The 16,994-nt window shown below is 36.4% G+C and overlaps 1 protein-coding gene across 3 annotated transcripts in view; it reads left to right on the top strand.

Moving 5' to 3' along the window:
* Nucleotides 1–16,994, top strand: part of Atf3 (Activating transcription factor 3) — a 30,606-nt gene that overhangs the window by 4,552 nt on the left and 9,060 nt on the right. Inside the window, exon 1 of one of the 3 annotated variants that reach the window (XM_076908543.1) lies at nucleotides 16,100–16,220. The exons of the other annotated variants lie outside the window; for them this stretch is intronic. The gene's annotated coding sequence lies outside the window, so the exon portion shown is untranslated. Of the gene's footprint in view, nucleotides 1–16,099; nucleotides 16,221–16,994 lie in introns of those variants that run through there. 3 annotated transcript variants of the gene reach the window in all.

Below are 16,994 nucleotides of genomic sequence, written 5' to 3'. Positions count from 1 at the left end.
TACTTTTCTAATTTCATTACCATACACCTTTATTATTGGATTGGATATTTATGCAGTTTAATAGTTTGTATTTACAAATTAAATTAGACAAATGGGACTTAAAGGAACATACTACCCTATGAACATCATAATGCATGTATATTACAGGCATGCTGTATTTTTTTCCATATTTAAATTCCCTCTAAACGCATAAATATCATTCTATATTCATAAATATTTCTTTAGATTACAAAAGTCAATAGAATTTCTTGATTAGTTCTTGTTGTGAAATACACTGCTATCATCTTCCATTCGATTCCCATATGCATCTATCTTTAGAAAAATGTTTCTCAATTTCAAGAAAAATGAAATACTAATGATGCATATCACTATAACGTCAGCTTGTTTATATTTATCTTGAAATTAAGACATTTCTTTAAGGAAAGAATAGAGAAAATGATTGAATTTGGTCAAAAGTGAGCTGAGGGTTTTAGTAAACTTAGTAGTATACAATTCCTTTTTAGTATTTGATTATTGGATGTTTTTAAATGAGAATTATTGAAACTTAAGAGCTTTAATTTCAATTTTTTTTTTGTTGTATTAACAAAGGAAAGTCCTCTTAATATTGACTAATTGAGTAGTCGTCAATGCATTCCACGTTGCCCCACATTCCTTCTTAAATCAATGAATGCCTACATTGTTCGATTTTTTTCGTTCGTGGGTGGTTTGATTATCGATTCCTTTTACTCTTATCGCCAATGGGTACAGTATTTCTAGCGATAAAAATGCTCTACGTTCTTTTTACTAAATTAATTACATGTATATATGTGCTATCGTACCTAATAAAGTACATTTCTGCTACTATTAATCTGTATCTAAAGACCAATTTAATTAGTTCCAAGCAGAGCAGAAAAACAACAGCGACTTACACTTTTATTATCAAGATTGATTTATTTTACGATAGGTATAATAGTATTTACTCATGGAGAGAAATTGAAAGCTTGCTTTCTAATTGCTATAAAAATTTCGGTCAATTTACTTATGCAAATGTAAAGTCTATCCTGTGCGTAATCCAGTTACAAGAAGAAAGAGCATTGAGATTATATACTCGTAGATAATTTAATTTTTGAAAAAATACATTTGAGCTTAGTCTGTTTTACATCCTTATTTCACCCTTAAGCTGCAAATCAAATGGTTTCGTTCAAAGGGATCCACGCATGTCATTACAATTAACACGACGTTAAGCATGCAAAAACTGCAGTTATATATTCTTCCTAAGTATCTTTACTAGTTCCATGGGAAATTTGCATATTTACGTGGAAGTCTGTTGTATGTAGAATTAACCGTGCAATAGATAAGTGATTAACACAATGAGAAACTGGATGTCAGTGGGGATATATTAGTTAAATGTATCTTATCGCTGCCTATTGTCAGTAATGTATTGTAATTACGATATTATGCATTACATAAGCGCTCCCACGTGAGGAAACAATATAGCATTTTGTCCATCCCCCCTCCCCCCTCCCGGATAAATCTCGTGCTAGTTGATAATAGCAAAAAATTACGATGAACACAAACAATATATTAAAAGAATATTAAAAGTATTCAATTATTTTCGAAAGTAAAAAATTATGAATAAATTTTACCTTATTTTATTATTAATTACTTTTGTATTTTATTATTAAATTTTAATATCAAATTCTATTAATCACCAGTTGTGATTTTTTAAGTAGAAATTTCTATTGTAACGTTGTTTGCCTTAATTTGTATTTCTTTTCACTTGTGTGTTTATGTTTGTGGCTATTATAACCACGATTAAGTATTAAGAATGATACTAAAACGCAACGTCCATCTTTTCCGAGCGATTCTAATACCGAATTATCGTCGTATCTCGGCGATGGAATTTGCATGAATTAACCAGTGATTTATTCCACGGTATTAATTATACTTACATTCATGTGTACAAATTAGTATTCTTCGTTACTAAGGAGGCACTGTATTTCCAATCTAAATTCTCCAAACTGTTCGTCGGAAGTAAATATTTATAATTAAACAATCACGTCACTGTTTAGTAATTCCCTTTCGTCGTAATAATCATCTTGAATACTTGCGCGTGCGAGGAAATTGTCGTTCCTTATTTTTATGAACTTCTTGCGAGTTCCAAACGATCTGCATTATTGTCGTGATTTCAAAGTTTAATCCGATAATCTCGTATTAATCGCCCGATAAATCCAGCATTGCGTTACTCAAGAGCTTAACGTATTAGTGTTTTATTACTTAAGGAATTAACTGATTTCTTTTTATATTGTTATATCTGTATTTTATATTTGTATATCGGTATCCTTTCATCTTGGCATGTTCTCCACTTCGTTTGAAATTTTATCAATTTTTATTTCTTTCAAAGAAATAGCATTTTATTGATATTTTGATTAAAAAATAATTGTTTTAAATGATGTTACATGGAAGTACGCGTTTATGTATTAATAAAATAATAGTTTTTCTATAATAACAACTTGAACCTTGAAAAGAATATTATGACAATGAAACTAAAAATATATTGATAAAATAGATATAAATCTATATAACATACGTAATATATAAAAATAATTCAAATAATTCAAATAATGCGAAAAGTGTCGTTTGAGTGTATCAAATAATAAAATATCAGTTGAAGGTTTTTCACCAACGCAAAAATGGAAAATTAATTTTTCCTCTCTCGCGTTTAATCGCGCTTTCCATTCTGATCCCTTGGTGAGCGCGAACTTTCGAATCAGAAAGGATCGTGCGACACGGCGATTTTTTAATGACGCGAATTCTACAGGAAATCGCGTCCGATCGTGGTAAGGGCAATGGTGCACAATATTCCGCTCGTAATTCATCGGCAAGCAGCGACAGCAACAAATCCGTGTCACTTTAAAGAGATCAAAGTGAAGTCGAAGCGCGCCTCGCGGACGCGCTCCTCAAATCGAGTCTCTACGGTCGAAAGGGTGGCGTGGAACGGTTGTAAATAACGCTCGGAACGCAACTACGATTGTGCACAAGTCCATTGGGTGGACTCGCTGTTAGAACGCGAGAATTCGTTGGAATCGGGCAATTTACAATCGACGAAACGACGACGACGACGACGATAATCCTGAAGTCTCTACGGCGACGGACGTCTTTATTTCTGGACAACTTATTCCTATGTTATGAGGTCCGACGTCAACAAGATTTACTGCTCGCGCTTTGTTTCCCGTTCATTGGCTGAGACAGGTTTATGGCTGCGTGTTACTCTATGCCTCGTGTGGTGTTTTATGAAAAACCGATTTTTCAAATGGTTCTACATTGCATTTCAGTGATTCAGGAGTAGCATGCAGGGTTCGGTTGATAAATATGACTCGAGTATGTAAATTCGTTCTCTTATAATTGATTTATACTGGATGGTAGGTTTTAAATGTTTGGAGTTATTTTAATTGTTTGAAAATGACCTAAAGTGCTAGACAAAAATGAAAGAACTGTGGTGCCGATGTTCGAATTATTCTGAACAGATGATAGAAAAATTATATAGATTATCTTTTGCATTCGTTTCTAGTAACTAAGGATTTTACTAGTCTCGTTGCGTGTTGGCGATAGCGTTTCGTTTAATCAGTGCACAGCAACATGTACAGCAACATGCACATTTCTAACACGCTTCCAATTTATGCTATCAATGATCATTCATAAATGTGACTCGATGTCGTCGATTCATCTCATTATCTCTCTTGATAGGTGTTTGGAAAGTCTGCTGAGACGTATTCAAGCAATTGTAGATGCATAAGATGCTGTAAGAAATTCATTTTTTTAATTTCAGAATACTTACAATCGAAGTTATTAAGTCGTATTAAGAACAATGCTACGTATTTTGTAATAAGAAATGTGTTTATTAATTCAAGTCAGATATCGAAGTAGTAAACTAGTAGATATACATATTAATGGCCGACAGGTTGGAAAAAGACAAGGGTTCCTATTCTTTTGGAAAATTTGGAATATTTTTTTAAAATCACTAGCTGACTTAAGCTAAGTCGTAGAGATTTCGGAACGTCTAAATTCTTTATTTGATTCAGAAATTAATTTCGACTTCAAAAACCAGCAAGAGGCGTGGCGTTTTCCACATCAATTATTCAAATTTGCTTCAATCCATCTGTCCCACCAACCATCCGCAGTCACTCCCATCATTCACCGCGTCCTCGTGGTCCACGTATCGACAACGCAGGTATTAGAGTCACAACAACTGCGTAGGTATTTCTGTCAGCACCGATTACATAATCACCATGGCTCACGGGCAGAAAGAAAAGTGAACGAGGCATTGCACACGCAGGATTTCAAAGGCTTGGATCGCGCGCACGTGCCCGGTGATCCTAAAGCCTCTAGTTTGCCTCTGTCGCGAATATTTCGTAGTTCCGCGAATTTCCCTACGATCTGGGTCTTGAGGCGAACGACCAACTCTCTAAGAGTGAGGTCAATTTCCCTATTTTTATTCAAAGTGAAAAGGTATTCGTACAAAAGATGGAGTCTGTTGTAGATACATCGTAGTTTTATGAAATTTTACCGTTAATTTTGAAATAAACGAATCAATTTATTAATATAAGGGGGAAGCATTATGTTATGCGGATCAGTCCATCTCGAGGGTCGTTTTTCTCTAATTTGTACTCGATTTCTCTAGTTTTGTTGAAATTAAAAAGGTATTCGTAGAAAAGTTTAGATCTGTCGCGAGTATTTCACAATTCTATTGAAATTTCGAACCAACAGCTGTTAGGTACCCAGATATTATTTTTTTTGGTATAAGAACAGTTGATGTTTGCAAAACTCGATAAAAATTGCTAACCTACTTTACCTAAGGTTTATATTTTATTTTAACAGAGCGATGACTGAAATATCACATATTTTCGCACGTAGACAACAACGTATTTCAATTTTAGTGAAACTCCAGATATCTAGAACGCGAAAGCAATTCGTTTGGTGTGGAACGAGCCGCCACCCACTGCAGTTGTTCTGTTCAGCAGAGACCAAGATCCTCTTCTCCGTGGATTTACATACCGTTGAAACCGTCCGCAGAACCGTATTCGCCTGTTTATGACCGCCGAACGAACTGTTTTCGATGCTTCGACTGTTATCGTTTCTGGACGAAAACGAGAGATCCGTTCCGGGAAATAATAATTGTCCGCTTGATGGCGATGCAGTTGGTCGCATCGTGGTTGCCGAGCGAATCTTCCGGTTTTGAAACAGGCATTGAAGATCGAAACGCGTTCGACGGTTTCTTCTACCGGCGATTCCTGGCCTGCTGGGAAACTATTTTTAGGCGATTGTGTTTGAGCTCGTTTTAAGTGTTCTTTGACACCGAACCGGAGAGTAGTCCGAGCGTTTGTTGAAATTTGGCGAAGTTCGATGAAGATCATGGGCCTTGCTTTAAGTATGGAAGAGGGTTGCATTTCCTTCTACGGAGAGAGACGTTGAAAGGAGTAAAATTATTGCTTAAAATGTTTTCATAAACGTTTTGAAGCATTTCTATGAATATTCTCATTTTTTTTTTAATGCTAAATCTCAGAGAGTATTATTTTTAAATGCTTTGAAATAAAAGAAATATTAAGATTAGAAAGTTAGGAAAAATCGACAAAATTGTAAAATATAAATTTATAATTTTCACTAAATATGTAATTGTAGAAAACGGATGAAGAAGTGTATTTTTCTAGTATTTTCCTAGTATGATTTTCTAGTATATTAGTGTCACGATATATTGTACATGAAAAATTATTTTAGGAAAAATAAAATGAAAAAATTAGGTTACAGTGTCATGGTATTAAAAGGAAGTTTTGTAAAAGAAATTGGAGAGCTAATACAATTCTACTTGGGCAATAATATTAATATAATATATTTAGATATATGTAAAAAGGAAGCCGATCTATTATTCGAACAGCGTACATTATAATTGGTTCGAATAATGGAGGTTCCACCGCGGCATTATTCCACAAGAATTCTACACACAGTTCTACCGTCAGCGTACAGATGATAGGGAATTCCAAGTTTCTCGTGAATCCTTCAATGCCAAGAGCTACCATTCGATCCGCTATTAGATGCCTGCTCACAAAAGAGGCTTATTAATCTTTATTCCGTGAACCTTTAACCAGTGCTCAGTCTCACTATTCATAGTATTCATAGACAACAACTTCTCTAGTAACTGGTCTTATCTTAAAGTCGATCACCGACACGCTAATTGCGAAAGTTAAACTACGATCTGGAATTTCGATCAATTTGTACAAACGCTGTTCTCAGATTAATTTTACAATGAAATTCAAACGATCTCGCCAATTGCTCGTCGTACCGTGAACAACTGTTGGAAGACACCGGGTATTCTCAGTGTTTTTCAGAAATACCGCCGCTTTATATGTACATCTGGGCTTTTTCAGTGTACACGATTACGAAACAGCGCGCTTCAATACTGTGACACACGACGGAATCTCGCGAGCAATCGTCGTGCGAGCGTTAGAAATGCATTTTTCTAACAATTGCGAAAACAAACGGTGAATCGTATTGGTTGCACGAAATTCTAATTTGGAAGTTATCGTGAGGAGTACGAAAGACTTACTCGCGCTAAAATTTAATCTTTTTAACAGTAAAATATGAAGCGGTAGCTTGGAACTGTTTTTAGGAAATGAAAGAATTTTTCCTTTCTTCAACTGTTTAATAACAGAAAAGGGAGGAAAATAGAAAATACCTAGTTGTAAAGAATTCGAAGAATTGTTCCTGTTTTGAATTCAAATTTCTTCAAAAATAAAAAGGTGGAATGTAGGAATCTATATGAAGGATTGCAAACACTTGTTACCTTTGAATTTTAAGTATTTTGTTGGTATAACAATGAAAGGTAGAACTATCATAGCAGTGTCTAAAAATTTACGTATTTCCATTGACTTATAATTATTTTAAAAAAAGATTTGTTTATAAAAGTTCTTCGAATTACAACTTTTTGGATAGCGAAAAGAGAAAGCAACGTGAAACTCGTACATTTTTAGAATTTCACGTAGGCGAGTCTGCTCGTTCATGAGATACAAATTTGCGCCCGTATGTCGAGAACCGTTCCCCAAGAAGGGAACTTACACGATGCGGGCTTAAGAGACATCAATCTCCATTAATTGTTCTTTACTCGACTGTTGCTCCGAAAGATCGGTAGACCAGAGAGGGAGGTGGCATTCGTTTGTAAAGGAAATTGAAGTCTGCGAACGTTTCAATATTTCTTTCGAGGAGGAAATTATCAATGAAAGATTTATCGGTGTTGTTAAGCGCGTAGTTAACCATGTACACCGTGTCTTGTGCAAATTATGATGTAACGTGAGTATCTTGCCAGAAAGCCTGATATTAAATACTTGATAGAACTTTATTATGAATACATCGAAGATGTATTCTTGACAGTAAGTTGGTATTTTCCATGTCATTATTTATACGCACTTTCAAATCTTTCGAATTTCTCTGCGTTCCTCAAAATTTAATGAACCTTTGATAATATTTATTTTTTACAAATTTTAGTAATTTTAGATATGTGTAAAGCGAAGTGTAGCTTTTATATCGAATACTATTATTTTTAATGAGAATCAAAGTACTTCTTAGCAGAAAAGGGATGATATTTCGAAACGTTGTATTTCAGCACGTTTACTCATTAATCGATTGTCTCAGCAGCATTACTATTTATTAATATCTAGTAGTATATTGTTTGATACAATTTTTAGTTCGAACAACGAACTAAAAATTCTGTGTTTCAAAATGGTGTACAGGGATGTTATCCTTTTTCGAGCGGCGCGGTTAGGTTCGTTTCGGCGATTTCCTCATCACGACACGATCATAGCCAAAGCCCGCGCAAACCGGCAGCGTATGTAAATTACATGACTGGCAACGAGCGTGTGGTCGCATTACGGTCGGGCAGGAAGCATAAATTTCGTTACGAACGCCAAACATAGAGCGGAGGGAAGAGCGTGCGTAGGAAACGCCAGGATCGTTTCCCGTTTTCACCGATCGCCGTGTTCGATTCGTTTGGATCCTGTGAGATCCTATGACTGGACAGTCACAGGGGCCGATTTCGCCACCGAGATCGCGTCCTCTCTCCATCGTTAAGTCGTTTTGAAGTGTAGCAACCACAGATTTATGAGGTCATTTTTAATTAAAGGGTTCGACCGAGGAAAGTTGTGCAAGAGTATCGTTTACTCGAAACCGAGACAGTTATAGAAAACAATACTTATAATTTTAATTATTTCAAGAAATTCCATTTTATTTATTTTAGCTTCCGCGAATTTGATAAATTTTGTCATTTTTATCGCTTTTAATTTGGAATCCTCAATTCTGCAGTTATAAATTAAACTTTTGGAAAGATAATAATTAATATTATGATATACATCATGAGTTATTAATTTCCAATTAGTATAGTTTTTTTTACAAGAAAAACCTTTTGAATGTTTCCAAATGTGTCCTAAATTATTTCATTCTTTCCCTTCATTTTAATTCATAATATAGTTTTCTATACTAGGCACGACTGTTATCACTAAAAAGAAGGAAAACACGCAATCGTGTCGGATAAAGTGATTTACATTGCCGTATCTAACAGATTAAGTTCTCCTACGAGTACAACCAACAAAATTGCGAATCTATAGAACAAAAACTGAAAAGAAAGTTTATAATTTACACTGGTTCAACAACTATTCATAGAATAGGTGCATTAATTATAACAACAGTAAAATAGATTTCATTATGTGGTCGCTAAGCATAATTATAGGGAACATTCGCTGCACGGCGTTCCAATAGTTGCATATCTCCCCTTAGATGGTATTTACGTTAAAAATGCCATTTTACAGTAAAAGCCGGGGTACAAAATCCTTTTTTTTACTCTGCGTTTAAATGTAAACACACGGTTATTTATTACCGGTGATCTTTTCGAAGTGAATTGATTAACAGTTTGTAAAAGCAAAACGTGGCCCCTAGCCTCGTGGGTAACTCGCACTCGTTATGCTCGATGGCACCGGTAAAGTAATTTGCCCGTAATTAAAGTCGTATAATTGGGACAGATAGCGTCGTAATAGCCCCGCCGTTCCCCTTCGCGGGGCGTTTCTTTCTTCTCTAGCTCTCTTTCGCCTCCGAGCACACCTGTCACGCGCGAAGGGCCTCGTCTGTGAGTAAAGCTAATTTCGTGCTTCTTTCGAATCCGGCTCGCTTCAATCTTGATCAACCATCCCCCTCTGTTCCGTTTAATTACGGGTTTAATTGTGCGACAGCCGAGCCGCGCCGAAAGGTGAAACGAATTCGTAATGATTTTCTTTATGTGCCGCTTGACAAACTGCACCACCGATAGTGGATATTGAATGACTTCTTATTAATTTGCTACGGGGATTGGAAGAATAGGCGAGTTATGGGTGTTTTTTCTTTTTTTTTTCGTTTTATTTAATACATGATTTTAAGTTAATTTGCATTTATTTAATTTTCTTTTTTATATTTAATAAACGAGTGTACTATATATATGGTAGCAAGGGTTTAAGTAATTTTATTAGTGCTGTGGGTGTTGAAAAACTTTACAATTTTTAAAACTTAATTTGGTACAAAAGTTGAATTTCAATTTTTGTTTTCATTTATTTCAGTTGAATTTCCTGGCTAATTAGTTAGATATAGGAGAAAGTTAACGTTTGACATTAAAACAAATAAAATGTTCGATTCTATAATTAATATTAAAAATCAGGACGTTACGTTCCAAATTATTTTCTGTTCAAAAAATAGAAACGTCATTACGTATAATAATATGAAAAATACAAGTCTACCTTTCAAAATGTATAAAATAAAAAGTAGCCATTAAAAGGTTGGAACAACTCGAACAAGTACCAATTGTAGCCCCTCACTTAAAATGATCCTCGTTTAATAATAGGCACGTCGATAAATCGTTTAATATATGCATCTAGGATTTTAAGAAGTATACGATAAATATACCACCTTCCAATTTGAAGAGAGCTGGAAGGTTCTCCATCGCAAGGACCGACTGTGTTCACCGACTACGAAATTCGTGTCTTTAGAAAGTGATAGTGAGCAACAATTTGACAAGCACACCGAGTGCTCCAAGGCATTGACTTTTCGAACTCTTTTCTCCCGCGGGACGACCTCTCACCTTCCTCGCTAGTTGAAATCTCCGCTTGACTAACGTGCAGTATTGTTCCCTCGAACAGGTTCGTGCTTTATCGTCGCTTTCATTCGCGTTCGTTCTTTTTTTTACTATCGCCTTGCCTCGAATTTCACTATTCTTTCTGTTTCGAGCCCCGTTAACAAATAGTGGGTTGGACGTTTACGAAAAAAAAGCGGCTTGTAAACCCGTTGAAATCGGCGCTAAAAGGCCATAGTTTTCTGACGTGTTGCCACCGCAAACTTGTTTGGAGAATTATAAAAAATGTTGTAATATGATATCGAACACCAGCAAATATCAAGCAAATTCACTGATGGCCTATAAATTTATATACCAATGTTAAAAGCAAAGAAATATTTCAGGAAATAGTTAAAATTATAATCCTATAGATATTTAGAAACATTGTTTTTAAGAAATGGATTTAAAGGATATTATCGTAGTACTAGAGAATTTAGGAAAACAAAATAAAATTACATTTAAAAATTACAGATAAATAAGTTTGGAACAACTTTATATTCTAATTTTATTTAAGACTATTTCTTTTGTAAACGTTGCAAGGTGTTGGAACTGTCTGAAGAAATTCTTGGGTTGAAATATTGAATCAGCAGGCAAAGCGTTGATAATTGGATTAATTAGGCGTAAACAATTGGAAGTATTATACTGTCGGTCTTAATTCTTTGCATTTTGATTTATACCTGTTACCAATCAACAATAAGAAATTTGTTTGCAACTGAAGAGATTGCCTGTCGTATAAAAAAGGTATCGCTCTACTTTTCCGCTGACCCTAATCTTGTGCTTCTGAGACGTGCACGAAGTCACGATTTGAAGGTAGATTGATCGTATTGTCCGTTTTTATCAACTTTCAAGCTCGTGATTGGTTCCACCGACAGCATTTCTATCGCTTACTGCACCAGTTGCTTGGAAAATACGTATCTAAAATTATTGGTTGCACTGTTTGTAAATAATTTCATAAGGGGTTGCTTCGTCCAATTTCTCTTAGATTTTCCTGCGAAAAGACTGAATCACTGACGTGCATTTAAGTTTATTATTCCAACAGATGATTCCATCTAAAGCAGACTTTGGTCTTGGCAGTTGCACATCACGATGTATCACACTGTACCCTGTTAATGGAATTTCTAAACATTTGATCTTCTCTCATAGTCTAGTCGGCTTACTGTTTCGTAGTTGTAATATTTCTCAGTTGCTTAGCCATTTATAATTTTTTAGCTTCCCAGTGCTTTTAAATTCCTTGCTTTCGTCAGGTTTCCAAATTATTAAATTTTTAGACTCTCTGCAGATTTAGAAATTTTCAGACTTTTAAATTTTTTCACCTTCAGATTTTCCGATTTTCCAACTTCTCAACTCTTAAGTCTTCAAATTCCTTAATTCTCAGACAATGAAACTCTGAATCCAAATTATCAGAATTGCAAATATTCTAATTCTCAAGTTCGTAGATCCTCCTAGATTTTCAGGATATATTGCCAACTGTTAAATTTGTCAACCTTTTGCATTGACGGATCATTACGCTCTTGAATTCTGAGCTCGCGAACATTCAAAATCCCCCCTTCGCCACCGAGCGCCTCTCAGAGTTGGAGATCTTTCGAGCTTTCACTCTCGCCTCCTTCTACGTGTCCGTGCTTCGAACCGTCCTCTCTTAGCGCCTTGCTGTTTTTTCTCCAGGCTTGCCGTCCACGGTCGGTTCCACGCTTTCAAGGAACCGAGGCTCGTAAAGTTGGGGAAATGCTCGCGTGTTTCGTAGTAGTTTCATGTGATCCCGATCGCGACAGGGGTAAGAGCGCTCTCTCTCCCTTCCCCCGGTGACCGTTCTTTCTATCGTCGATCCGGACACATACGTTGCAGAAACGACAGCCGCGGGAATTAGGCCGCCCACGCTTATGTCGACGATCGTACCGAAAAAGCGCGATAAAAGCTTTCTAGCCAGATGGGCACCGGTTGCGCAAGCTCTCTCGCTCTTTCCCGCTTAAACGATCTCTCTTTCCTCCATCCTCGTCCGGCCCGCGCATACCACCGTACCAACGTCCTTCCTTTAGAGACCTTCGTCGGATCACCATCAGACTTCTTTCGTGTTATCGTTACATCGCGCGCTTCAGAGGACGCTGGAATGCCAGGTAATTACGTAACGTTGCAAAATCGCATTTCGCGCAATCAGTTATTTATTCAAGTATCGAGAACATTTGCGCGTACGCACGCCGCGTGTATTTTTCCGAGGGAAATCGTTTGCGATTTTTGGGGCCAGAGAAAATATATGTATATCTCGGGATCGAACTTTTTACCGTGCCACCAGTTATTTTAGCACGTAGGGCATCGTTTTTAGAGCATCGTCCATTTGCGATGTTCTTAGATCGAATTTGTAATGATAATGCGAAAAGAAACAAAAGGATTTCGATGGAAACTTTGAACTAGATCGTTGGAAAAGTTTTATGAAAGCTTTAATAAAAAGAAGCTCTAATTGAGATACTGAAACAAAAAAGAAAGGAGTAAAGCTTATGTGAAAAATTTCAAATAAATCAGTAGAGGGATTGAAATTGTCAAAACAATAACAAATACAAAATGGTTCCAGATTTTATGGAACCATCAAATAGCCAATAAAGACGGCTTAAAAAATATAAGACCAATTGTCATTAGTAATAAGAAGTTAGAAGAAATGTATTGAAAAAAATATTGGAAAAGCATCTCTGATAATGGATAGCAGAGGAAGATCGATAGAAGCTATAGAAAATTACAGAGATATGCCTCGATGAGAAAGAATTGTACGGTTAACATTTTCTTCCCCCGAATCGGTAAGCTTTGTTCCCGTCGTTCCTCCTGCAACGCGCGTGGAAGTCCCGTCACGCTTGGCGGGATTTAGGGTGAGAACCGTGGCACATGTTCGAGAGAAACGAGCTGGCCAGAGAGGATCGCGGAAAGATTAATTGCCAGCTGGTCTCGTACACGCGAAAGACGATCGCGTAGCCGGGATTTTCGGCGCGTCTCGACGGTTTTGCGGAAAAAGGGGGGCACCTTCGATATATCGTTGTGTTGCCCGGTGTATTTATGACTCGCGTTCGTTACGTGCTGTTTCGATGCACCGTATAGTACACAGGGTGTCCACTAAATCGTGCCACGATACACCTAGGAGAAACCTGATTTCTTATAAAAAATAGATTCAGCGTCTTCGTGTGAGAGCCTTTCATTATGTATGCGATACATAACAAACATTTACTTTTCGTGAAATGAAAAATATGCTTAAATAGTTATGATTAATATAGTACATTTATCATATAGTATTCTATTATTAACTGTGCCACATTTATTTTTATATACCTGCATAGTACTGTTTGCACAATACCAATTTACAATATCAAGAGAAAGTCATGTATTTTTGTAAAATTTTGTATTGAATGAAGATGAGCAATCACTTATAAAAATATTAACCAATCTTAATTTTCTTCTTTGAATAAATTTATATTATTCTTTACACGGGAAAAAGAAAGGATAGTTCGTCTTAAATTTTTGTAAAACTTTAATATTGCGTAGAGAATGTTGACAGAAGTTTAAAAATCATTTTCATCGGTATAATTATTTTCTTTATTATTAACTTCAAACATGCATACACAATCAACTCCTCATAATTATCCATAAATAAAATTGCAATCAAATTTAGCCCGTAAGTTACATATATGCACATGCATATTCTAACCCATAATTCTATTTGACACTTAATAAGTTTAAAATAAACAAAATTTATATCGCTGGAAGCTTAATTCTAGCGAACATTTCACATCGAAATTTTATAAATATCTAATTATACAAGTATGCACATATGGAATTTTATGAATGAAAAACGATTTTGCGAGGAACTATCGCCATCATATCTTCACGAAATATAGCGCTCCTCTACGTATTACGTAAAAGACCTTGAATAAGCTTCCGATAGATGACCCACCATTTATTCGGCTGCACATAGTATACAGAATAAGTTTAGATGATTAATAGGTACACGTTTGCACTACAAGTCTCTCGTAACACTGATTTATATCTGAAAGAACGTTGAGGAAGTCGAAAATGAGAGAACTCGTAGTAGAAATGTCTGCTAACGTAGTCATCCGAGGTACTGTGAAAGGAGTGATTTAGGATTGTTTCAGTGTGAGAAAATTGAAATCATGAGACTTGTGATATAACGCACACAGAAATTAAAGAAATAAAAGTAAGTTAGCAGGCTGCATGTGTCCTTAAGCGTCCAATTAGAAAAAGAAGGAAGTATAAATAAAAATATTGTTTAAATAATGTATAAAGAAAAAGAGGGAAACGCTACTTTTTTAATCTCGAGTGTTAACTTACACTGAATCGTGTAATCTGTTCACGTTTCTACAGAACGTTCTGTCTGGTCGGTTCTTAGATAATCATTGTGAATCACAAAAGGACGAACGAGATGCGGTGTTGCCCGAAATCGGTGCGAAATTTGCATAGGTTATTTACGCATGCCTCTTACACCCTTCCTTGGATCTTTTTTATCAGCAAACGCCTTGTTCCTTGGGAGTGTCAAATATTTTACCACTTCGCTCTCTTCCTTTTTAACGATATCTCTTAAATAACTGTTTTTGGCTTTTCGCATTCGGTAATCCATTGACAATTTATTCCAATGGGAACAACGTTTCACCTTGTTTTTTCTTTATTCTGACCAATAAAAATCACTCGATTTAAGTTCCAGCTAGATATATCGCCGTTTTCAAACGGCCGCGAAGAAAAATAAATCACCTTCCAAGCGATACGTTCGGATTATCGACGATTTATATTACTGCCGGAGGCTCTATTCGTTTCTACAACTTTTACCGGGCTTGCTTTATCATTTTCTATCTCTGCGAATCTTCATTTCTTGCGGCCAATATTTTTGCAGAGAAATTCTGCTGAAAGGTAAACTAAATATTTTTGCTGGTAAAGAGAATCGTTGTTGGTAAAAAATCCATTTCCAAAGAAATCTTGCTTCGGAATATCTTCTGACACAGAATTGGAAATCAACATTTATTATTCGCATTTTTTCTTTTAAAAGTTTGCCAATTTATATAACTTCTTTTGGTCTATAAACAAAAGAGTCGTTTCCATTAGATTTAATTTGTTTTTAGAACGATTTAATTGAGCCTTTGCAAAAATTTAATTTCATCCAGTGATTGTCTATTGCTTACACAGTTGCTCACAATGTTTTCTTTTTACTTTCGTCAGTTTTTGAACGACTCTGCTACGAAATAAAAACGTTTCTTAATGCAGGTTGCACTTAAAAGCACCTTACGCCCTTTTCATCGATTTTCAATGATTTTCAACAAATCAATTTCTTTTAAACAGATTATAACGCAAGTACTCCAAAAGTAAACAACTTCTTTCACGAAACTCACCCCCGAACGGTCCTTGGAGTCCTCCGCGCGGCCATTCTCGTCTTTCAATTCAACCGACAATTCCCTGAACCGTCATCAATGCCACGATCAACCCGTGATTTCCTGAAGCTTCCCAAATTCTGGCCCCGTGTACGTATGCACAGTTACCTCGGACAGTGCTGATCGAGGAGTCGAACAATGGCCCCTCTATCCAATTCCTATCTTTCTCTCTTTCGTCCCAGCAAACAGCTGACGATAAAGCCGATAAGATTACCGCGGCAAAGGTGTGTCGCTTACAAATTTGCCTTTTACCTTGCGATTATTTGCAGTGGCTACACGTACTCCTCGTTGTAGAGGAGTGCATAGCGTGACTTGTTGCGAGGCAAGTGGTCACGGAAGCGGGAAAGCGGTTTGCATCTCGCGCACGCGACAGCCACACAATACTCCCGCGACTCCCTGCGAGTCGGAAGTGAGCTTATTATTAGGCCGGCACTCTACGAATAGCCGGCACCTTGACGCGAAATGAAGCCGCTTATAAATTCCGTAAGCGTTCCGCGGCACTCTTCGACAAGTTCGATCGTGGATTCTGATGCACGATGCTTCGGTATTATTGCGTTGCGTGTCCAAGTGAATCCGTTCGGTTCGACGGCTGTATCTGTGGCCTCTTCAGTTTCCGGCGATGCTGTTCGAAAGAGAAGAGATTCGCTGTTTAGGTACAAACTCTTTATCATTCTGTATTTCACTTTTTTTTTATTTTTGCGATGATTTCGGTGAAGCGTGTTTTACAAAACGAAGTTTTATGTATGTTGCGGGACATATGAGGTATTGAGGGATGAAAAAATTGCTTATATGTTAGGAGTAGAATGGAATAAAATATGAAAGTGAATAGTTGCATTGTGTACAGTAATGAGTATTAAGAGTTGATCTTAATTATGAAAAGAAATTTGTGTATACTATTCAGGCTAATTTTATAACTGAAACTGCAGTTGAAAATTAGCTGAATTTACATTTTATTAATATTATATGAAGGGCAGATTTTTATTTAAAAATACCACAATATATAAGAATAAAATGAAGAGTAGTCAATTTATAGATACGTCGAAGTTAAAAAATTTCAAAAACCATCTTTCTTTTCTAATACTATAACGCAATGGATTTTAATTGAACAAAGAATTTTTTCCGATGCGATTGATTACAAATTCTGCGTGAGCTAAATTGGATCAAATTTGGAGGGAAATTTGAAAGAATCACCGAAGATCTTGAAGAAAATTGAGATTACCAGTGAAAGCCTCGAGGCAACCCGACGAGACGAACCGTGTGGCAACAATCGAAAGCATTGTTTCCCGAGGACCTTTCGGCGGGAGATCAGCCGAATACCAAGCCCTGTTCGTGGCATACATCAAATTCAAACGGTTTCTATTTATACGTTTTAATAGCGTGCAGAGGCGACGTGACGGCTTCGATCGGACACCTGTTCTCATTCAAAC

Source organism: Xylocopa sonorina, chromosome 1, assembly GCF_050948175.1.
Source record: "Xylocopa sonorina isolate GNS202 chromosome 1, iyXylSono1_principal, whole genome shotgun sequence".
In the NCBI taxonomy this organism is placed as follows: Eukaryota; Metazoa; Arthropoda; class Insecta; order Hymenoptera; family Apidae; genus Xylocopa; species Xylocopa sonorina.
Note: the sequence above shows the minus strand (reverse complement) of the source record. Positions and strands in the feature narration are given on the sequence as shown.